The sequence below is a fragment of the Mauremys reevesii genome, linkage group 14 (genome assembly GCF_016161935.1).
Source record: "Mauremys reevesii isolate NIE-2019 linkage group 14, ASM1616193v1, whole genome shotgun sequence".
Lineage (NCBI taxonomy): Eukaryota > Metazoa > Chordata > Testudines > Geoemydidae > Mauremys > Mauremys reevesii.
In genome coordinates this window covers 17,416,804-17,423,710 of record NC_052636.1, presented here as the reverse complement: position 1 = coordinate 17,423,710, position 6,907 = coordinate 17,416,804, and the positions used below count along the sequence as shown (strand labels likewise).

Below are 6,907 nucleotides of genomic sequence, written 5' to 3'. Positions count from 1 at the left end.
ATTCTCTGATGGCTAACATGGGATGAGTGCCAAGAGAAGGTTTTCCCACACTCACTGCATTCATAGGGCCTCTCCTGTGTGGATTCTCTGATGCTGAGAAAGGGCTGAACTCTGAAGCATTTTCCACACTCACAGCATTTATAGGGCCTCCCCTGTGTGGAGTCTCTGATGGGTAATAAGGTGTGAGCGGTGATTGAAGGTTTTCCCACAATATCTGCATTCATAGGGCCTCTCCCCTGAGTGGATTCTCTGATGAATAGAAAGGGCTGAACTTTGAGTGAAGGTTTTCCCTCACTCACTGCATACATAGGGCCTTTCCTCTGTGGATCCTCTGATGAACAGAAAGGGTTGATCTGTGAGTGAAGGTTTTCCTACACTCTCTGCATTCATAGGGCCTCTCATCTGTGTGGCTTCTCTGATGAACAGAAAGGGCTGAACTTTGAGTGAACGTTTTCCCACACTCTCTGCATACATAGGGCCTGTCCCCTGTGTGGATTGTTTGATGACTAATAAGGTGCGAGCTGCGACTGAAGGTTTTACAACACTCACGGCATTCGTAGGGTCTTTCCCCTGTGTGGATTCTCCGATGTCTAGAAAGGCCTGATTTGTAAGTGAAGGTTTTCCCACACTCACGGCATTCAAAGGGCCTCTCCCCTGTGTGGATTCTCTGATGTTGAGAAAAGGCTGATATTTGAGTGAAGGTTTTCCCACACTCTCTGCATTCATAGGGCCTGTCCCCTGTGTGGATTCTCTGATGTTGAGAAAGGGCTGATATTTGAGTGAAGGTTTTCCCACACTCTCTGCATTCGTAGGGCCTGTCCCCTGTGTGGATTCTCTGATGTCTAGAAAGGCCTGATCTGCGATTGAAGGTTTTCCCACACTCACTGCATTCATAGGGCCTGTCCCCTGTGTGGATTCTCTGATGTCTAGAAAGGCCTGATTTGTAAGTGAAGGTTTTCCCACACTCACGGCATTCGTAGGGCCTCTCCCCTGTGTGGATTCTCTGATGTTGAGAAAGGTTTGAGCTGCTAGTGAAGCATTTTCCACATTCACTGCATTCGTAGGGCCTGTCCCCTGTGTGGATTGTTTGATGCCTAATAAGGTCCGAACTGCGATTGAAGGTTTTCCCACACTCACTGCATTTGTAGGGCCTCTCCCCTGTGTGGATTCTCTCATGTACAGAAAGGTCTGAACTCTCAGTGAAGCATTTTCCACACTCACAGCATTTATAGGGCCTATCCCCTGTGTGGATTTTCTGATGGGCAATAAGGTGTGAGCTGCGATTGAAGGTTTTCCCACACTCACTGCATTTGTAGGGTCTCTCCCCTGTGTGGATTCTCAGATGAACAGAAAGGTTTGATCCGTGAATGAAGTTTTTCCCACACTCAGGGCATGTATTTTTTCTCTTTCGCCTAAGGATTTCCTGTTGTGTTGTGGTTTCCATGAGGACCTTCTGAGTTCCCCAAGAGAAAATAAATTTATCCAATTTCTCTCCTGGCTGGTTTCCTTGCTCTGTTTCTGGTCTGTGCTGAATCTCCCAGGAGTTTCCCTGCTCATGACTCCTGGACACATTCCTTTTCGATCTTTGCGATAATGCTCTGTTTTTACCCACTGGCTCGACATTTTCAGGCTGAAAATTCTGCTCCTCTTTCTCACATGCCATTGCATCACCTGCTGTGACAGAGACAGAAACCTCAAACAGGGATGGAAAGGGGAAGACCAAACAAAAACAAGTGCTGAAGACAGGTCAAATAAAAATCAGGAGCTGAACTCCCCCAAACTCTTCCCCCAAATAGGAGAGAGGAGGGGGATGAATTCAGCCTTCACATCCCATCCAAATACGCAGGGGGAAGGGAGGAAGCTACTGCCTGGTGTCTGCTAGGATCTATAGGAAGCCATGAGCTATAGTTACCCTGAGGATACGACTCCTGCTAGGGATAATAATGAACTGAGAGATCTCCCCAAGGGCTTTGTTGGGCATCCCAGATGTTTCCTTCAGGCACTTACAGATTCTGGGTGGTTTAATGTTTCCTCACCTGTGCAGGGAGCTCTCAGGATCTCTCTTTCCTCTGAACCCTGGAGGTCTGGGACCCATGGCTCTTCCCCCTGTTCCAGCTGGGAGATCACATCAGGCTGGGTAACAGGAAACCCTGCTCAGATGAAAGAAAACAAAGGAGTTCACTTGATTTCATAAGACTTTGTCATAAAAAACATTCTATTAATTTAACTTCAGTGCTTAGTATGACCTGGTGGGCCAGAGGCAGGTCTCACTGAAAATGCCAAGATCAGGCAGGCTGAAAAAGGGATCACCCACTCGGGTTATCGAGAAGCTGAAAAAAGAAATCACACGGCCCCTTTAATGCATCCCAGTTCTCTGACTCCTAATCAGCACTTAGGCCCAGTACAGTGAGAGGTTATTTCAAAACTCTGCTCACATAAACAAAATGATCTTCTGACCCCAAAGGTCAGCCACATCACCAGGCCAGTATAGGTTTGGATCTTACCCAAAATACCACACTGCCAGCCAATCCTTAGCATCTAAACTAAAGGTTTAAACGAAAGAAAAGCAGAAAGAAGTTAAATGGGAAAGCAGTCAGATACATTCCAAAATGGATATATTAGGTTCTTAGCAGTATTGGTGAGTTGCTGGCTTGGAAGTCCGTCTGGAACACATCCATAGCTTGGATGGGTCATTCAGTCCTTTGTTCCAGGGTTCAGTTTGTAGAGAAGTTGCTCCAGAGGCACGCAAGGGGATTGAAGACAAAATGGAGATGATGCAGCTGCCCTTTATATTCCTTTTGCTATGTGGCTTGTACTTCCTGTGTCCCAAACACAAGCTTCACAGCATGTGGCATGGAAAAGCCTTGGAGTTCTCATTACACAGGCAATACCCCGGCATGTCTTGCTGACGCAATAGGTGTATCCCCTTGGTCCTTTCCATGGGCTCATTGTACAGCTGATGACCCTCAATGGGCCATCAAACAGGCTAGGCAGTGTTGATGCCAATATGTCTGGGGGTGTCACCCAGAAACACTGCACAAGTCTGGAAATACAGATATACCCTACATATCTATAACTCACAATACAAAGGTGATACAGACATAGAAACAAAATGATCATACTTGGAAAATCATAACATTTCCCCTGACACCTTAAATGGCATATCTAGCATGATTCATTGCAATTTGATAAGATTATATTATTTTATTATTAATACCAAAGTGTCTCACAATTCCATACAGTGTCACACTTGGTAAACCAGTGAATTCGCAGGACCAGTTCCCCAGGTCCATGAAGATGCCAAACACTGTGCTTATGAGGGATTGAAATACCCACATATCTGCTGGGAACACACACACAGACACTGTGTCAGTCTACACCCTGTGATGGAGCAAGGCCGGATGGCTACAGGAAAGTATTGAGGAGCAGGTATGTTAGCTCCAGGCTAAGCAAATCCCTAGTACCATAGGAACCAAAATGGCAGTTGCTCCAGGCTAATCAAGGCACCTGGGGCCAATTAAGAACTTTCTAGAAGGCACCGGAGAGAGCTACATTGATTGGAGCACCTGCAGCCAATCAGGACAGGCTAATCAAGGCACCTGGTATAAAAAGGGGAGCTCACGCCAGTCTGGGGAGGAGGAGCCAGAGGAAAGAAGTGTGCATGAGGAGCTGGGAGCAAGAGACACAAGGAACTAAGAACTGAGAGGATGTACTACTGGAGGATTGAGGAAAACACCGTACAATCAAGCAGCATCAGACACCAAGAGGATCCTGTGGTGAGGATAAAGAAGGTGTTTGAAGGAGGCTATGGGGAAGTAGCCCAGGGAGCTGTAGTGGTCAAGCAGCGGTTACAAGTAGCACTATAGAGACTGCTGCAATTCACAGGGCCCTGGGCTGGAACCCAGAGTAGAGGGCGGGCCTGGGTTCCCTCAGCCCCGCTACTTCTAATCAGACATAGGAGTAGTTGATCCAGACTATGGGGTTTCACCCAAGGGGAAGACCACTGAGGGGAAGAAATCCGCCAATAAGCGCAGGACCTACTAGAGGAGAGGAGGAACTTTGCCACAACCCCTATGTTCACTCTTCTAGAAAATTATCAATTTTGTACACAGTATGGCTTGTGAGATATCATTTGAAAATGCATAATCTACTGAATATTATCCTCCTGTTAAAATGTGTAGTAACACTATCTGTAAAGTTATGAGATTTTACAGTATGAGATTATGGAAAAAGTTACAATTCTGGGGAACACCCACAGAGCAGTTCCTCAGAGACAGCAAGGCAAACAGCTGGTCAAACAGCCATTCTCCTGCAGGGGGAAGGTGTGAAGAAGACATTTACATTCCATCATAGGGACCACTTGAAGTTGTTGCGGAAAACAACCACACGATTGATTTTGAATCAGCTCAGCCTGAGGCTCTTTTCTTGGTTGTGTGTAGGTGGCGACAGCTATTGGAATACTGTCCCCCTGAGCTAAAAATCACACAAGCCTTTTAAAGCTTAAAACCACAATCAATGGCACATACGTTGCACGTTAATTTCCTTATTTGGAATATATTGCCAAATATGATGCAGGTCAAAAGCAAACTGAACAATCAGTTTTCCATATTCGGCCTTTCCTGTTATTGTTATTCCTAGTCTAGTTTGTGGTTTGACTTTTCTAACACTTCCATTGTGGTTATGTTTCAAAAGTTTGGTTACTGCAAATCAGTGTGTTTGGGGACTTTCCACTTCACCTACTAGGGCCCTTATGCACACAAAGCCATTGTTCCCCAATTTGGGGGATTTAAATTAAAATAAATAATTGGAGATATACCAATCTCCTAGAACTGGAAGGACCTTGAAAGATCATCGAGTCCAGCCCCCTGGCTTCACTTGTTCCCCAATCTGGGGGATTTTCCATTCCACTCTGCCTTTCTATGCCCTTTACACAGAGAAGCAAGATCAGCTAATACTTCAGGCCTACTAGCTTGACCAAAGCTCCAAAGCTCTTTCTGTAGACTTTCCTCACAATTCTCATATCTCCGACAGACAGCCTGGCACCATGACTCAGCTGAGAACTGAAGTTGTTTCTAGTACAAAGGACAGAATTATAAAAAGAGGTGAGGAAAATGCTTCAGACTCTCTCTCTCTCCCCTTTCCCTCTGCTCATGACAACTCCTGAAGAGCTGAACGTGGGAGGAAGGGGTGGGTTAGGCCGAGTCCTGGCTGAAAGGAAAACCAGCATGTCTCAGCACATGGTGAGAGAAACATTTGCCTTGAATCCGTTTCAGCTGGTTAACTTAGATGTTAATTTGTGTTTTATCTTTGCATTTCTTTTGTAAACAATTCTGAGCTTTATGCCTCATTATCTGTATCTTAAAATATTTTTTTTGATTGTTAACTATCTTGTTTTATTCTTTATCTAACCAGTGTGTTTGTAATAAAGTGTGTTGGAAACTCCATCTGGGATAACAAGGCATGTCATTTTCCACTGATGAAATGACAGACTTCATATGAGCTTGCGTTGTTCAGGAGTGTGCTGGACAGGGAAAGATGCACATTTCTGGGAGAAGTCTGGGAGCAGAGAATTTTCTGGGGTTCTCCTGTGCTGCACTGTAACTTATAAGTCACTGACTAGCAGCACTCAATACTGTGTAGCTGGGAGTGAGTTACATGCTGGAGACTGTGCGTTACCTGCCCAGGAGTGGCTGTTCTCACAGTAGAGCAGTGTAAAAGGCACCCCAGCTTGGGAACTGAGGGGACACAGCTGTTCAACAGTCCAGGTTGCACTGTGGTTAATATCACAGACACTCAATTTCAAAGAGTCCCTAAAACACAGAGAAAGTAAATCCATGTCCCAGAAATCAAAGACTCCAGAGAGAGGGCAAGTCTCCCTGGCACTGCTTCTTGCTGACAGAGAGGTTCAGAGACAGTGAGAGAGTCCTGGGGAAGCTGGGAACAGGAAGCATGGGCTGGTGGGGTTCAGGGGAGAAAGGGAACAGGAAGGGCAGGGATATCACTGAATGCAGGATCTCAGCAGTACTAGATGTCAGGATAACACATATTGCAGCCCATTGGAAAACATAATCCCAGCTATACATACAAAATGATCGGATCTAAATTAGCTGTTTCCACTCAAGAGAGAGATCTTGGAGTCACTGTGGATAGTTCTCTGAAAACATCCACTCAGTGTGCAGCAGCAGTGAAAAAAGCGAACAGAATGTTGGGAATCATTAAGAAACAGATAATAAGACATAAAATATCATATTGCCTCTACACAAATCCATGGTACGCCCACATCTCAAATACTCCGTGCGGATGTGGTTGCCCCATCTCAAAGAAGTTTACTTGAGCAAACAGGAGCTATTTGACACTGCAATACGGCTCCTGTGCGCTGTTCCCAAAGTGTTCTGCAGCAGGGGAGGGTCTCTGGTAGTGTGTGTGTGTCACTGGCATATTGGGGTGATGCTGAAACAGGACAGAGTAGAGGTGGCATTGTGGGGCTGGCATGAACCTTATCTCTTCATTTCCTATTCCAAGAGGACGGGAATCCTTACCCAGCAAGGTCACATTCTCATAGTTCTCCTGCATGACATCCCTGTAGAGGGCTCTCTGAGTGGGGTCCAGCAGAGCCCACTCTTCCCTGGTGAAATACACAGCCACCTCCTCGAAGGTCACCAGCCCCTGAAAGAGCAAGAATTCAACACTCAGTACCTGCTGCCCCACTATTCACGGAACAGCAGCACCAGGTAAATGGAGGAACATGTTAACAGAGTCCCACCCCACCTTGCCTAGAACAGCCAGGCGGCATCAGAGGGTAGAAAGAGAGAACCTTTGTGTCTCCCAGCTGACAGACGGAGGCAGGGTCATCACATTTATCACATACCCACTAGCCAGAGCTTGATACAGGAGATGGGGCTGTCTC

At 46.1% G+C, this 6,907-nt stretch overlaps 1 pseudogene; it reads right to left on the bottom strand.

The window, feature by feature from the left end:
- Nucleotides 1–225: 225 nt before the first annotated feature.
- LOC120381895 overlaps nucleotides 226–6,907 on the bottom strand; it is a 198,606-nt pseudogene continuing 191,924 nt past the window's right edge.